We start from the raw sequence: 15,016 nt of genomic DNA on the forward strand, positions 1-15,016 counted from the left end.
TCCCGATCCAACTCCAAGTTCTCAAAGCTCAACACATGAGTAGTGTCCGATACATACTTCCGGAGCATGGATACATGAAACACGTCATGAACCCCTGATAGAGCTGGAGGCATTGCTAACCTGTAAGCCACCTCCCCAACTCGTTCCAGAACCTCAAATGGACCAACAAACCTGGGACTCAACTTGCCCCGAACACCAAATCATTTTACTCCTCTCAGGGGTGAAACCCTGAGGAATACATGATCACCAACCTGAAATTCCACGCTCCTGCGTTTCTGATCTGAATAACTCTTCTGGCGACTCTGGGAGGCGAGCATACGAGATCTAATTTTCTCAAGTGCCTCATTGGTCCTCTGAACCATCTCAGGACCTAAATATCTTCTCTCCCCTGCCTCCTCCCAATGAATCGGTGATCTGCACTTTCTTCCATACAACATCTCATACGGAGCCACTCCGATAGTCGCCTGATAACTATTATTGTACAAGAACTCAATCAGAGGGAGATACCTACACCAAGATCCCTCAAAATCCAACACACAAGCTTGTAACATGTCCTCCAATATCTGAATTGTCCTCTCAGACTGTCCATCCGTCTGAGGATGATAAGCGGTACTAGACCGAAGCTGTGTGCCCATTGCCTTCTGTAGGCTCTTCCAAAACTTGGAAGTGAAAGTGGGGTCTCTATCGGATACTATCGACCTCGGAGCCCCATGAAGTCGAACAATCTCCTTTACATAAAGCTCTGCATACTGCTCCACAGTATAAGTCGTCTTCACAGGTAAGAAGTGGGCGGACTTAGTATACCTGTCCACAATCACCCACACTGAGTCATGTTGACCCACGGTCTTCGGCAATCCAACCACAAAGTCCATGGAAATATCTTCCCATTTCCACTCGGGAATCCCTAGAGGCTGTAATAATCCTGCTGGCCTCTGATGTTCAGCCTTAATCTGCTGACAGGTTAAGCATTTAGCCACATAGTCCACCACGTCCCTCTTCATGCCTGACCACCAATACAAATCCTTTAGGTCATGGTACATCTTCGTAGAACCTGGGTGCAAAGAGTAGGGAGTGGTATGAGACTCGTCCAGAATCTCTCGCCGAATGTCTGGATCAATCGGAACACAAATTCGTCCCTTGTACCTCAACAAACCCATCTCAGAAATAGAGAAGTCCTTAGCTGCCTCAGTTAGGACACTCTCTCGACGTTCAACTAACTGGGGGTCCCTTCCCTGTGCTTCCTTAATCCTCTCAAGGAGTGTTGACTGGAGAGTAATGTTGGCTAACCTACCAACCACTAACTCTATACCTCTCTGTCCATCTCTCCGGCTAGCCTGTCAGATATCTGTCTCGAACTATACAGCTGTCCTGGGCCCCTCTGGCTCAATGCATCAGCCACTACATTAGCCTTCCCAGGATGGTATAGGATATCACAATCGTAATCCTTTACCAACTCTAGCCACCGTCTCTGGCGCATATTCAAGTCCTTCTGGGTAAAGAAATACTTTAGACTTTTGTGATCAGTGTATATCTCGCATCTCTCTCCATACAGATAGTGTCTCCAAACCTTAAGTGCGAATACCACTGCAGCTAACTCCAGGTCGTGCGTGGGATATCTCTGCTCGTACTCCTTTAATTGCCTTGATGCATACGCTATCACTTTCCCAGCCTGCATCAACACGCATCCTAGACCCTGTCTAGAAGCGTCACAGTAGACCACAAACTTCTCATCATCTGTTGCCAGGCTCAGCACTGGTGCAGTAATCAACCGTCACTTCAACTCTTTAAAGCTATTCTCACATCGATCTATCCACACATACTTGGTCTTCTTCCTTGTCAATTCTGTCAATGGACTAGCAATTCTGGAGAACCCCTCTACAGACCGCCGGTAGTAACCTGCTAGACCAAGGAAACTTCTAACTTCAGGAACGTTGCTGGGTCTAGGCCAATCTCTTATTGCTTCCGTCATGCTTGGGTCGACCAGTAACCCATCCTTACTGATAATATGGCCTAGAAATGAAACTTGCGATAACCAGAACTCGCATTTGCTGAACTTAGCATATAACTTATGCTCTCTTAACCGCTGCAACACCAGGTGCAGATGATGCTCATGATCTGTCTCTGATTGGGAGTATACTAGGATATCATCAATAAATACAATCACGAACTTATCCAGATAATCTTTGAAAATTCTGTTCATCAAATCCATAAACGCTGCTGGGGCATTGGTTAATCAAAAGGACATAACCAGAAATTCATAATGCCCATACCGTGTCCGAAAAGCAGTCTTTGGTACGTCCTCTTCTTTGATCCTCAACTGATAGTAGCCTGATCGGAGATCAATCTTCGAAAACACTGTACTCCCTTGAAGCTGATCAAATAAATCGTCGATCCTAGGCAATGGATACTTGTTCTTGATGGTCAACTTATTCAACTCCCTGTAGTCAATGCACATCCTGAGCGATCCATCCTTTTTCTTAACAAATAAAACTGGAGCACCCCATGGCGAGAAACTCGGTCTGACAAACCCCAAATCCAGTAGTTCCTGCAGCTGAATCTTCAATTCCTTTAATTCTGCCGGAGCCATTCTGTAAGGTGCCTTGGATACTGGCTCTGCTCCCGGAGCCAACTCTATGACGAACTCAATCTCCCGCTGTGGCGGCAATCCCGGCAGATCTGCTGGAAACAAGTCTGGAAACTCACAGACCACTCTGGTTTCAGTCGGTCCCACTGCCGCCACCTTGGAGGAATCTACTATACTTGCTAGGAATCCTATGCAACCCTCCTGCATCAGGTCTCTAGCCTTTAGTGCTGAGATCATAGGCACCCGCGATCCATTCACCGTTCCCACGAACACAAAGGGTGCCTCGCCCTCCGGTTCGAAGGTCACCATTCGTCGCCTACAATCAATGGTTGCTCCATACCGCGTCAACCAATCCATCCCTAGTATTATATCAAAATCGCCCATATCTAGTTCAATCAGGTCAACAAACAATTCTCTACCGTCTACTACTACTGGTAATGCTCTAACCCATCTCCTAGAGACTACCAGTTCCCCTGTAGGCAATAAAGTTTGAAAACCCCTAGCATACAAAATACTAGGTCTACAAAGCTGATCAATCACCTTAGCAGAAACAAATGAGTGCGTAGCACCAGAATCAATCAATGCAGTAAACAAGGATCCAGCGCTAAGAATCTGACCTGTGACCACTGAGGGACTGGCCTCTGCCTCAGTCTGAGTCAAAGTGAAAACCCTAGCAGGTGCGAGGCTGTCTCCCAGCCTTGGCTCCTCCTTCTTAGCCTGCGGGCAATCTTTCTTCAAGTGACTGGTGCTCCCACAAACAAAGCATGCCCTAGTCCGACACTCGCCCTGATGCCGTCGCCTGCATCGAGGACACATCGGAAGGCTTCTCCAGCTGTCATTTCCGCCCTGGCGGCCACCCACGGAACCGCGAACCCTCATGTCAGAACCATAAGGAGCAAATGAGTCTGGTACTCTTCTCTTCTGCTCACTGGGGCCGCTGCCCCGACTAGGCCCAGAAGAAGAAGGCACTACTCTCCTGGTATCACGCCTAGCAGCGCTATCCTTCCAGATCTGATCCTCAGCCCTCTCAGCAGTGAGGGCTTTGTCTACCACTTGCGCATAGGTAGTCTCTGGAGTCATTGTAATACTCACGTCACGGGCGATCATTACATTCAATCCCCGTATAAACCTGTCCCTTCTGGCCGCATCAGTCGGCACTAGCTCTGGCGCAAACTTCGCCAATCTGTCGAATACCAGGGCGTACTCGGTGACGGATAACCTGCACTGAGTCAGGTTGTTGAACTCATCCGCCTTCGCAGATCGAACGGTTACGCTGTAGTATTTCTCGTTAAAAATGCTCTTGAATTCCTCCCAAGTCATAGTTGTAGTATCCCTTCGTTGCCTTACTACATCCCACCATATTCGTGCATCATTTCTAAGCATATAACTGGCACAATCAACCCTATCCTTTCCTTCAACCCTCATGAAGTCCAGGATCACAGACATTGTACTCATCCACTGCTCAGCCTGCAGTGGGTCTGCTCCGCCCTCGAAGGTAGAAGGTTGCTGTTTTCTAAATCTTTCATACAGAGGTTCCAACCTGTTCTCAGTCACAGGTTGAACCGAAGCTGGTACCACACTCGGCTGTGGTGGTAACCCAGTGGCTGGTGGAGGAGCTAGTTGCCTCAACTGACTAAGCTCTTCCTCTGTTTTCTTCAACCTAGCCTCCATCTCGGCTAAAATCTGCTGCCAGTTCTGAGGAGCAGGTGGAGGGTCCTACCCCTGGTTGTCATCCTCGGCCTGAATGTCGCGGAGTCTCGATGATTGGCGAGGCATTACAACTAAATGCCTGCAATCAGTGACACCGTACATCAGGCATGACAACAAGGTCCAATTTCCACCTCTCAATCTCAACAACGACCATGATCAATCGACCAAAATGACATACAAATATCATGCAGCATACAACGGGCCTTGCCCTGGCATCATGCATATGTTATTTCAATCATCATGCTCATAACAATCTAAGCAGGCACACAAAGCATTAAACACATATTCATGAATATATCAATCGACCATACCAATCAACCCTGAGTCGAGCTTTTCAATGGTAGCGTGCGTACATGTTCGGTCAATCACCAGAACCAATAAACCTTGGCTCGCTCTGATACCAAGTTGTAACGCCCTACTACCTTAGAGTCGTTACTTAGTGAGTTTAAAATATAAATCGTGCTTTTGACTGACTCTAAGTGGTTTCTAAAACCAAAAGTGTGAATAAACTAGAATTTAAGGCTGTACTCTATGAAAATGTTTAGTTTCATTGAAACGTTAAGTATAAAACATCTGGGATCCCAAAATAAGGTTTAAAAAATATTTACAACTCAAAAATAGATTTACACTTGATCAATTATCAAAAGAATGGTTTAATACAGCCATATACAAAATGCCCCCAACCAAAGCAGTCGGGCAGGCCGAACATGTACGCGCCGCCCCCACGCTCTCCATACTCATGGCCGGTTGACTGATTCCTTGCTTTTACCTGCCACACGGAGCACCCGTGAGCCGAAGCCCAGCAAGAAAACCCAAATAGAATATAACATATGCAAATAATATAGCTGGCATAACTCACTGATAAATAGGAAAACCATCAGATTAAACAAGCACGGCCATGCCGCCCCAGAGGCCTTACCAAAGCTTGGGGTCTCGGTCCTCACCGTAGGATAACTCATGTATCCCTTGGGTCCCACCCTGGCTATAGCATCCCATGTGCTGAGCGTTACTTCCGGCCCCAAGGCCGTACCCGGCCTTCGCCGCTCTCGGCCTTAGCCGTTCATTTCATTATATTCACACATATAATACATTCAGAAATAACCGTTCAAACATATAATAATTCATCTAAGATTACACATTTTCACATAATACAATCTAGGGCCATGCCCTGCAATCACACAGTGGGCCCATGCCCTATTCTCGGGTGTTACGGTTTTCTTACCTTTAGATTCGGTAGCCTTGATCACCTGACTCCTTGAGCACGATCCTACCCGATCCCTAGCGCTTACCTAAGCAAAATCCATAAGTCAAAGTCATTACCAAACCTCGAGTTCACAACCTAGCCTCGGGACCAATCCCGAGCCCCCGGGGAGTCCAAGATCCCCAAAACAAAGTGGCGGAATCGAGCCCCGAACCCTAGGTCAAAATCCCTTCACAAAAGCCCAAAAATCCCCTCTGTGAACAGTGCAGTGCTACAGCGCTCTAAAGAGGGCGCTGTAGCGCTACAAGCAGAACCACCCCACCAGAACAGGGGCTAGCGCTACAGCGCCCCCTGACTAGCGCTAGTTGCAGCCAGACCAAAACCAAAAATCGCCTCTTGCGATTTTCTTCTCCCATTTCAACTCCAAACTTGCCCAAACCTTTTCCAAACCCAAAAACACATATATCCACACCACACACTCATCCCAAGCATCCCAAGAACTCAATCCCAAGCTCAAGCAACCCAAAACTCAAAATCTAACACAATGAACCCAAAAACCAGAAATTCACTCAAACAATCAAGGATAAAGTCTTAGAAATCATACCGTGGGTGGAATTTCGACCTTGAATTGAACCCTAGACCTCCTTGGCTTGCACCCTCACAACCTTGACCTGTTTTCCCCAAAAACCCCATCCATTTAGCTCAAAAACACAGTTCAAACCAGTCAAGCCCTAAAACAGAAAATCCCCAAGAACTTACCTCAATTTCTGATGTGATCTTGCTAACCCCTTGCCAATCCTCAAGCCTAGCTTAGGATCCTTGATGCTCAGCCTACCCTAGCTCTCCACTGAGCTTGACACCAAGAAAAATGAAGGAATTTGGTTGGGAGAGCCAAAAACCGATCTTGGACAAACCCCTTCAGCTTTTCTCTTTCTTTTTCCCTTTTCACTTCCTTCTTCTTTTCAGCCTATAACTTTTTCTCTACTAGATCCACTAAGTAAAAAGCCCTCCTTAACTCATCTCTTCCAAGCCTAAAGACCAAAATGCCCTCCCTTAATAATTCTAAACCTTTATGCCCATAAAGGGGCATTTTAGTCATATTACCCAAATTCCCACTAATTCCTCAAGTGTTCCTAATAATTCCCGCTCGTTACCCAATACCTGATCAATCATCAAATATACATTCCTCATCATCAAGATTAACCTCAATATATTTCCAAATTCTCATTTAAACTCCCCAGGCTTAACCCAAGCCGGGTATAGATTCCCGCTTTGACTTTTCCGCTAACCCACTCATTCTAGGATCGTCTCAAGTCATGGATCATTGATATCAACACAAAACATGCCCAAAATGGCCAGATTACAATTATGCTCAATCAGGTCTACATGCATACTAATTCACATAGTCATGCATCACAAATAATCAAATAGTCAAATAAAGTGCATTAAACCATAATCATGCATTAAACTCATCAAAGTCACACACAGAATCCCATTATGCCCTCCAGGCACGCTACTCAAGGCCCTTAAGCCTTAATAGCGAATTTGGGTCTTTACATTTAGGGTCTCACCAGGAAATTTTTTGGCCTTCATGGTTAACTCCAGAGGCATTGAGGCTAACCCTGATAAAATCAGAGCCCTAGTAGAGATGATTCCACCTTAAAGCAAAAAGGAGGTGCAATGTCTAACATGGAGAGTAGTAGCACTCAACAGGTTCATTTCGAGGTCAACGGACAAGTGCCTCCCATTCTTCAACATCCTAAAAAGGAATAAAAATTTTGCTTGGGATGAAGACTATGAGAAGGCCTTTGCTAAGCTTAAAGAACACCTTAGGAAATCACCCCTACTGGCCAGATCCAAGAAGGGTGAGAAGCTATACCTGTACCCAGCAGTATCCAAGCACGCCATAAGTGATGCTTTGGTCAGGGGAAAAAAGAAGCACCAACAGCCGGTATACTACATTAGCAAACAATTAGTAGATGTGGAAACCTGATGCCCAGAGATAGACAAATTAGCATATGCCTTAGTGGTGGCATCAAGGAAGTTGAGACTCTACTTCCACGCTCATGCCATTTAGGTACTTACCAACAACCCCTTGAGGCAGGTCCTGCACAAACCTGAGACCTCGAGAAGATTGGTGAAGTGGCCAATTGAGTTAAGTCAATTCGATATCATCTATACACTTAGAGTTTCCATCAACAGGCAGGTACTCACGGATGTCATAGTTGAGTTTACGTGTCGTCCCAAAAAAGGAAAAGAGATAGAAGAAAATAAATTGGTTCGCAATAAGAAAGCTAGAGGAGTAGAGCCTCCATGTGGACGGAGCGTCCAACGAAGGAGGGGTCGGAACTAGCATAGTGATGACTGGGCCCGGGGGGCACAAGATGTACTGTGCAATAAGGTTTGGCTTGCGGTTGGCCAAAGAGCTAAAGGTAACACATTTGCACATTTTTAGCCATTCATGGCTGGTGGTGTTTCAGGTGAAAGGCGAGTATCAAGTGAGAGGTCCCAAGATGGCTGCGTACTTAATGAGGGTAATAGGCTATTTGGACCAGTTGGAGGAATATACCATATAGAAAATCTCAAGGGAAATGAACACCAATGCTGATGCCCTCGCAAAACTTGCCTCCAAAAGAGATGGAGATACACTCCCGTGGAATACTTATCCAAACCAAGTATCGCTGAAGAAGTTCCCATAGTCCATGCCCCTGGAGAGTCATGGATCGATCCCATTGTGGGAAACCTAATGTAGAGTCCAAGAACTTTACTTAGCTAATTGTTTAGTAGTATTATAGTATGTTTAGTATTATCTTTGTAACTGTGGATTTTTGGTTCAGACCGGGAATTATTTGGACACTCATAGTAGTACTTGTAGATTTTCTAAGTTTAACCTATAGTTTAAGAATATTAATTTTAACCTAAGGTTGATTAATATGACTGATATTAAGAATTATATTTATTGTACTATAAGGTTTAGATATCAACCAATAGGATTTTAAGCACATGTTATGAATGGTGATTAAGGATTAAGTATTTTTTAGGATTAAATTTAATAAGGTGTAAAGTTTGAATGTTATAGGGTCAGTCAGCAGCTTTGAATACGTTGAGGGCTTAGTCAAGGCTGTTTAATCCATTCAAACTTAGCTAAAATTGTGTAATTTCGTGTTTAAATATTCAGCGTGTGCCGATATATCGCAGCTATAGGGGGCGATATGTCGCAGCACGTAGATACGGAAAACACGAAACGATGCACGGTCGCCTCGGGCATACTGGCCCAGGCGATATATCGCCTCCTTCAGCATATGTTCAAACGTTTTTGAATTCTTTTACTTTCAGCCATTCAAACTCCTTCATAAGTCCAGCATCTTTTGAACGAGTCTTCAGCCTCTGCTGAACGATTATTCAAATTATTTTCACCTAAAAAGCCATTATTTTTATTCAAGTAAAATCAAGATACTTTCATTCCCAAACTCTATAAATAGGACCTAGTACCCAACCATTATTCACCTTTTGCTCTAAGTTCAGAAGCTGCAAGTGCTAGGAGAGTGTGAGAGTTAAACACTTGGGTGGGAAAGTCATAAGCTTAATCATCTTTAGGTTATCAAACACTTTGGGAAGTAAGGTTCTTTAGTATCTCGGTTGTGGTTAGATTGGTCTTGCAAGTCTTTGAGGTAAACCCGAAACTCTATTTCATTTGTTTCATGTTATTTTCTTTCTCAAAGCCTTCTACTCAGTCCCCTAACCTCATTCTTATTTTGGTTAGGGAATCCAAGTTCTTAAGCACATAAGTTGTGGTAAGCATATTTCTCAATGGTTTAGTCTTCCTATTCATTTTCATTTCTTCTTCTTCATAAGACTCACTCTTTCTCATATGGTTTTAGGAGTATTCCAAAAGTCCCAACTCAGTCCATCATATCCCGGTAACTTTGGTAAGGAAAATAGGATAGAATCTATATGTATATTGCTTATGTGTTATGTTATGAAATATGATATGTTATGAATATGTTATGAATGTGTATGTTTGTAGGCTTGGGCTTATGCCCTATTTGACTAACAAGACCCCAAAAAGATTATGGACATATGCCTACTTAGCTAGTAGGACCCCACTAATCTCATGGGCATAAGCTTGTTTAGTCTATGGGACCCCAAGTAATAATGGTCATTATAATAAGTGTATGTATTAAGTGTTATGATATGTCTTTACGTTTATTATGAAATTTATGTTTATGACTATGTGTTAGATTTTCCTTGCTGGGCATTAGGCTCATTCCTTTTTGTTTTATGTGCAGGAAAATAGCTTTAAGAGGCGGTAAGATTCGTGGACGCTTAGAGGATGTGTATCGATGGTGAATGGAGTCAAGGAGCCGAGCGTTATTTCGATTCGAGGATGTAGTCTTGTTTTACTTTTTATGGTTTTACATGTATTTTCCGCATTTTCTATGTAACTCTTTTCACTTTAAGTTATTTTTGTTTTAAAGACAATGGGTACCCATATCCTACTTATTTTTATGAAAGTAACCTTTGTTTCTACAAGTTTATAATAAATTATGGTATTTTCGCAAATGTATGTTTTAGTAAGAATTTGTATGTATAGTTCGATAATGGTCCAAGAGTCTAAATTAGTGAGTCATTACACCTAAGCGATGGAACCCTGTTGACGGGCAAAAAAGATGCTCGAAGGCTAGTCTACAAAGTCACTTGGTACGCTCTAATAGATGGAGTCTTGTGTAAGAGTGGCTTCTCTGTCCCGCTCCTGCGATGTATTGGTAAAGAGGAAGCCATAAAAGTTCTACATGAGAAACAGGAAGGTGAATGCAGAATTCATGCATTGGCAATCCACAGCCAAGAAAGCCATGAGGCAGGGGTACTACTGGCCCGCTATGGAAAAGGACGCCAACGGCTTCACAAAAAGATGTGACAAGTGACAAAGGCACACAAGTACCATAATGACATTGGGCACAATACCAATGAATGCAGACAGTTGCAAGATTAGATAGAAAATCTCATTAAATTGGGACACCTCCACCAGTATACCTGAGTCGCTGCTCTCCCAGCACATGTTCCTTTGAATCCTCTCCAGCTTCAAGTGGGGGCACCACCCCAGAATCAAGGCCAAGTAGCTACTACTGGGCTTCCTATTCTGTAGCCCATGGCTCAAGGTCCTCTTCTAGTAAATAGGAGAGTGGGGACCATCTCGGGAGGATCCCATCTTGAGGGGACATCAAGGAGCTCACAGAAAAGATACTCACGATCCCTTAATCATGATGATGAAGTCTGTGTGTTGGTCCAAGTCCCAGCACAATTTCCTCAAATGACGGATCAAGTAATCACGTTCACTGAGGAAGATGCTCAGAGAGTGCATTTCCCCTACCATGATCCTTTGGTAATCAAGACTCGGATTGCCAAAAAAATGGTTGATCGAATCCTGGTGGATAACGGGAGTTTCGTAGACATCTTATTCAAGCAAGCCTTTGAAAACAAGTGACCTTGTACCACTTCGACCTTGAAAACAAGTGACCTCCTCTTTTGCACTTCGACCTTGTACAACTTCTCGAGCAAATGATTGATTTCGATGGGACAAATAAAGCTACCAGTAACGCTTGGGAAAATACCAAGGCAGACATTCAAATACTACATATTTGTAGTAATTGATTGCTCCTTTGCTTATAACTCCATCATGGACAGCCCAACCTTGGTGGAATTCAGAGTCGCCGCATCCATCAGACACTTGTGCATGCAGTTCCCCACCGAGGCGGGAATTGGTACAATTTGCAGGGACCAGAAAGATGCCCGCCAGTGCTACATTATGTCCCTCAAACACCCAATAATGGTGATTGAGGCAGCAACCCCCAAGCAACATCTCTAGAGGAGATGGAAGTGCAGGAAGTCCTCGAAGAGCGAGAGGAGCCTAATGAGTTGGACCCCAGGATCAGTGATGACAGGGCAATCGAGCCCGTGGAGGAGTTGGAAGGAGTTATCCTCGACGAAACCAACCCAGAGAAGAAGACAAAGGTTGGGAGGAATCTCAAGGCAGAAGTTTGAGAAGCCATAGTAACTTTCCTTTGCAAGAACCAAGACGTGTTTGCATGGTCTCACACAGACATGACAGGAATTGATCTGAATATTATTTACCACACCCTAAACGTGCATCCAAATATTGCCCTGCTGAAGCAAAAGAGGAGACTCATCGATAGGACAAGGGTAGAGGCGCTAAAAGCAGAAGTTGACAAGCTTCTCGGGAATGGGCTTATGCAGGAAGCTCAATACCCCAAGTGATTAGCAAACCCAGTGCTGGTCCCTAAACCTAACGGGAAATCAAGGACCTGCATCGATTTTACTGACCTCAACAAGACATTCCCCAAAGACTGCTTCCCCTTGTCGAGGATCGATCAGATGGTGGATGCCACTTCCGGATACGAGCTCCTGACATTTATGGACGCGTATTCGGGATACAATAAAATTTCCATGCATGTCATAGACCAAGAACACACTAGCTTCCAAACATATAAGAGCATTTATTGTTACAAAGTAATGTTGTTTGGCCTAATAAATGTGGGGGCCACTTATCAAAGGCTAAAGAACAAAATTTTAAAAAACCAACTTGGTCGGAATATGGAGGCTTACGTTGACGACATGTTGGTCAAATCCAAGACCTCCTCGAAGCATGTAACAGACTTGGCGGAGATTTTCTCAATCTTCTGCAGATTAAGTTCAGGATGAAACTTAATCTACATAAATGCACGTTTGGTGTAGCCTCGACCACTCGGGGAAGTTCTTGGGATTTATCGTGAGTTCCCGAGGAATTTAAGCAAGCCCCAAAAATATCAAGGCGCTAATCGACATGTTGTCCCCCAGGATGCACAAAAACGTGCAAAGTTTGACTAGTCGGATATCGGCTCTCAGTCACTTTGTATCAAAGGTCACTGATAAATGCATTCCTTTCTTCAACATCCACCGAGGAAGTCAACAGCTTGAGTGTTCGGACAAGTGTGAGCGGGATTTCCAATAGCTCAAGGCACACATGGACAACCATCCAATATTGTCAAAGCCAGTGGATGGAGATCCCTTGCATCTTTACATGGGCGTCACGAAGAATGCCATTAGCGCAACCCTGATACGCGAAGATGGCCACTCCTAGCACCATGTCTATTTTGTCAACAAGTGACTCCTCGGAGCGTAGTCTAGATATCTGCTTATGGAGAAGCTAACATTTTTCCTGATGATAGCCTCAAGAAAGCTCTGACCCTATTTCCAAGTGCATCCCATCAAAGTGCTCACAAACCATCCCTTGAGACAGGTCCTCCAAAAGCCAGAGTCCACCGTGAGACTCCTCAAATGGGCAGTTAAAATTAGTTAGTTTGACATATCATACCACTCGAGGACCGCCATCAAAGGAAAAGAGTTGGTGGAATTTATCGCGGAATACACGGGGATAACCGAAGAGCTCGAGGAAGCTCTTTCTCTTGGGTCAATATGGAAACTGTATGTAGACGGATTGTCAAACGAAAATGATGTCAGAGTAAGGTAGATTTTTATATCACCTGAAGGGCACAGGATTCACAATTCTCTAAGATTCGGGTTTGACACTTCGAACAACGAGGCTGAGTATGAAGCCCTCCTAATCGAATTGCGAGTTTCCCGAGAGCTTGATGCGGTGGGACTCGAAATCTACAACGATTCCCAATTGGTGGTGAATCAAGTCCTCGGAGAGTATCAAGCCCAAGGTACCAAGATGGCAACCTATTTGGCTAAGGCCCAAGAAATGTTGTACATCTTCAAGAAATATACTATCTGACAAGTTCCACGGGAAAATAACTCCAATGATGATGCTCTAGCAAAGCTAGCTACAACTAAAGATGTGGAGATGCTCAACGTGGTCCCAATTGACTGCTTGGCTTCTCCAAGCATCACAAAACCCAAGGAAGTAGAAACAATCCAACCTTAGGGAAATTGGATGAAGCCAATCACGAAATACCTTGTCTCCGGAGAACTACCGCATGACAAAAAAGTAGCTCGGAAGCTTATCAAGCTCCTCGATAAGTAATCATTGTAATATCTGCCTTTGCATTTTATGGATATTTTGGTAATTTGGCATGTGAGGGTCATTTGGTAATTTATGTTGATGCATATGTGATTTTTTTAAACTTTCGTGATAATATTTTATTTATTCATGATTATGATATGTATATATGTATGACAGTGGCAAAACACAGTTCCTTCAAGTTTCAGGGGTTTAAGTGCCAAAGATATTGGAAATTAGGGTTAGAGTATAATTATGAATCTTGTAGTAGAGATTGTAATTTCCATAAGTTAAAACTATTAGTTTAAGGAGAAATTACTAAAAAAAAGGCTTAATTTTGTGATATATATTTTGTTGGGTATAAATTGTGATATTAAAATAACATAAATTAATTTGGCTCCCACAAAACTTTAAATTAATATATTTATTTATTTATTTAAACTTTATAGTTTTCATAATACTTATTCAATATTTTTCTTTATTTTTATATTCATTTAAATAATATTTAATTGTATTTTCTTATAATTTAATTTTTAATTTTATTTGTCAATGTCTTTTAGCTTATATTCTATATTTTGTTTATTTTATATTTTATGCTTAGTTTTAATTTTTAATTATCAAAAGTTTAAAATGTTTTAAAAAATTACAAGGTTGAAGACCAATTTTCCAACACAATATAGGGACCAAGGTTTTTTTTTTCAACAATGTTAATTCTAGGGACATATTTGCATCAAAATATGAAGTTCAAAGATCGTTTTGCCAACAAAAAAAAAGTACGAGGATCAAACTGCCAATACACATAGTTTGGGATTAATCGTACAAATAAGCCAAAATTGAAATATGTCAAAAGATTCTTGTGTGAGATATGTCATCATTTACATAATTGACAGATCATTTGAAGGACATCATGTCTACTATTAGAGAGTAAAGAAAATATATTTCACAATGGAAAGTTAAAAGGGTAAAATCTACATTGCAACTATTGAATTCTATCATAATGCTTGTCATGTCCTTAATCTTTAATCTTTATTTTCTTTCAATTTTAATGTAAAAAATTGTAACAACTAATTTTTCAGTGGTTTCATTTCTATAGTAAATTTTGTATTAAATTTGTAGGTTACATAACATTAGTGGCTTGTAAGTTGTAACATTTTTTCTGTTCAGTACAAATTTAAATAGGAAGTTGTAACTTATTTTTCCAAGTACTATATAAGGATGTGTTCTCGTTATGCCACACACAATTTAGAGATCTATTTTTCTCTCTTAAAAGCTCTCTAGTTTAGCTCTTTTGTTTAGTATAGCCTTCGGTGTACTAGCTGCCCTTGGTGGTCTAGTTAGTGTTCGCTTGGTGATAGAGATTGGACACTATTCAATTCATACAACTCTGTTGCTTATCCTAGGAAACATGCTGTTAGCAATCCTCAAACTCAAACACCCGATGAGTGTAGTTGTTATAAAACCACCATGATATACAAGACTTAGTTATTTTTCTAAATTCAAT

This window comes from Humulus lupulus, chromosome 8 (genome assembly GCF_963169125.1).
Source record: "Humulus lupulus chromosome 8, drHumLupu1.1, whole genome shotgun sequence".
In the NCBI taxonomy this organism is placed as follows: domain Eukaryota; kingdom Viridiplantae; phylum Streptophyta; class Magnoliopsida; order Rosales; family Cannabaceae; genus Humulus; species Humulus lupulus.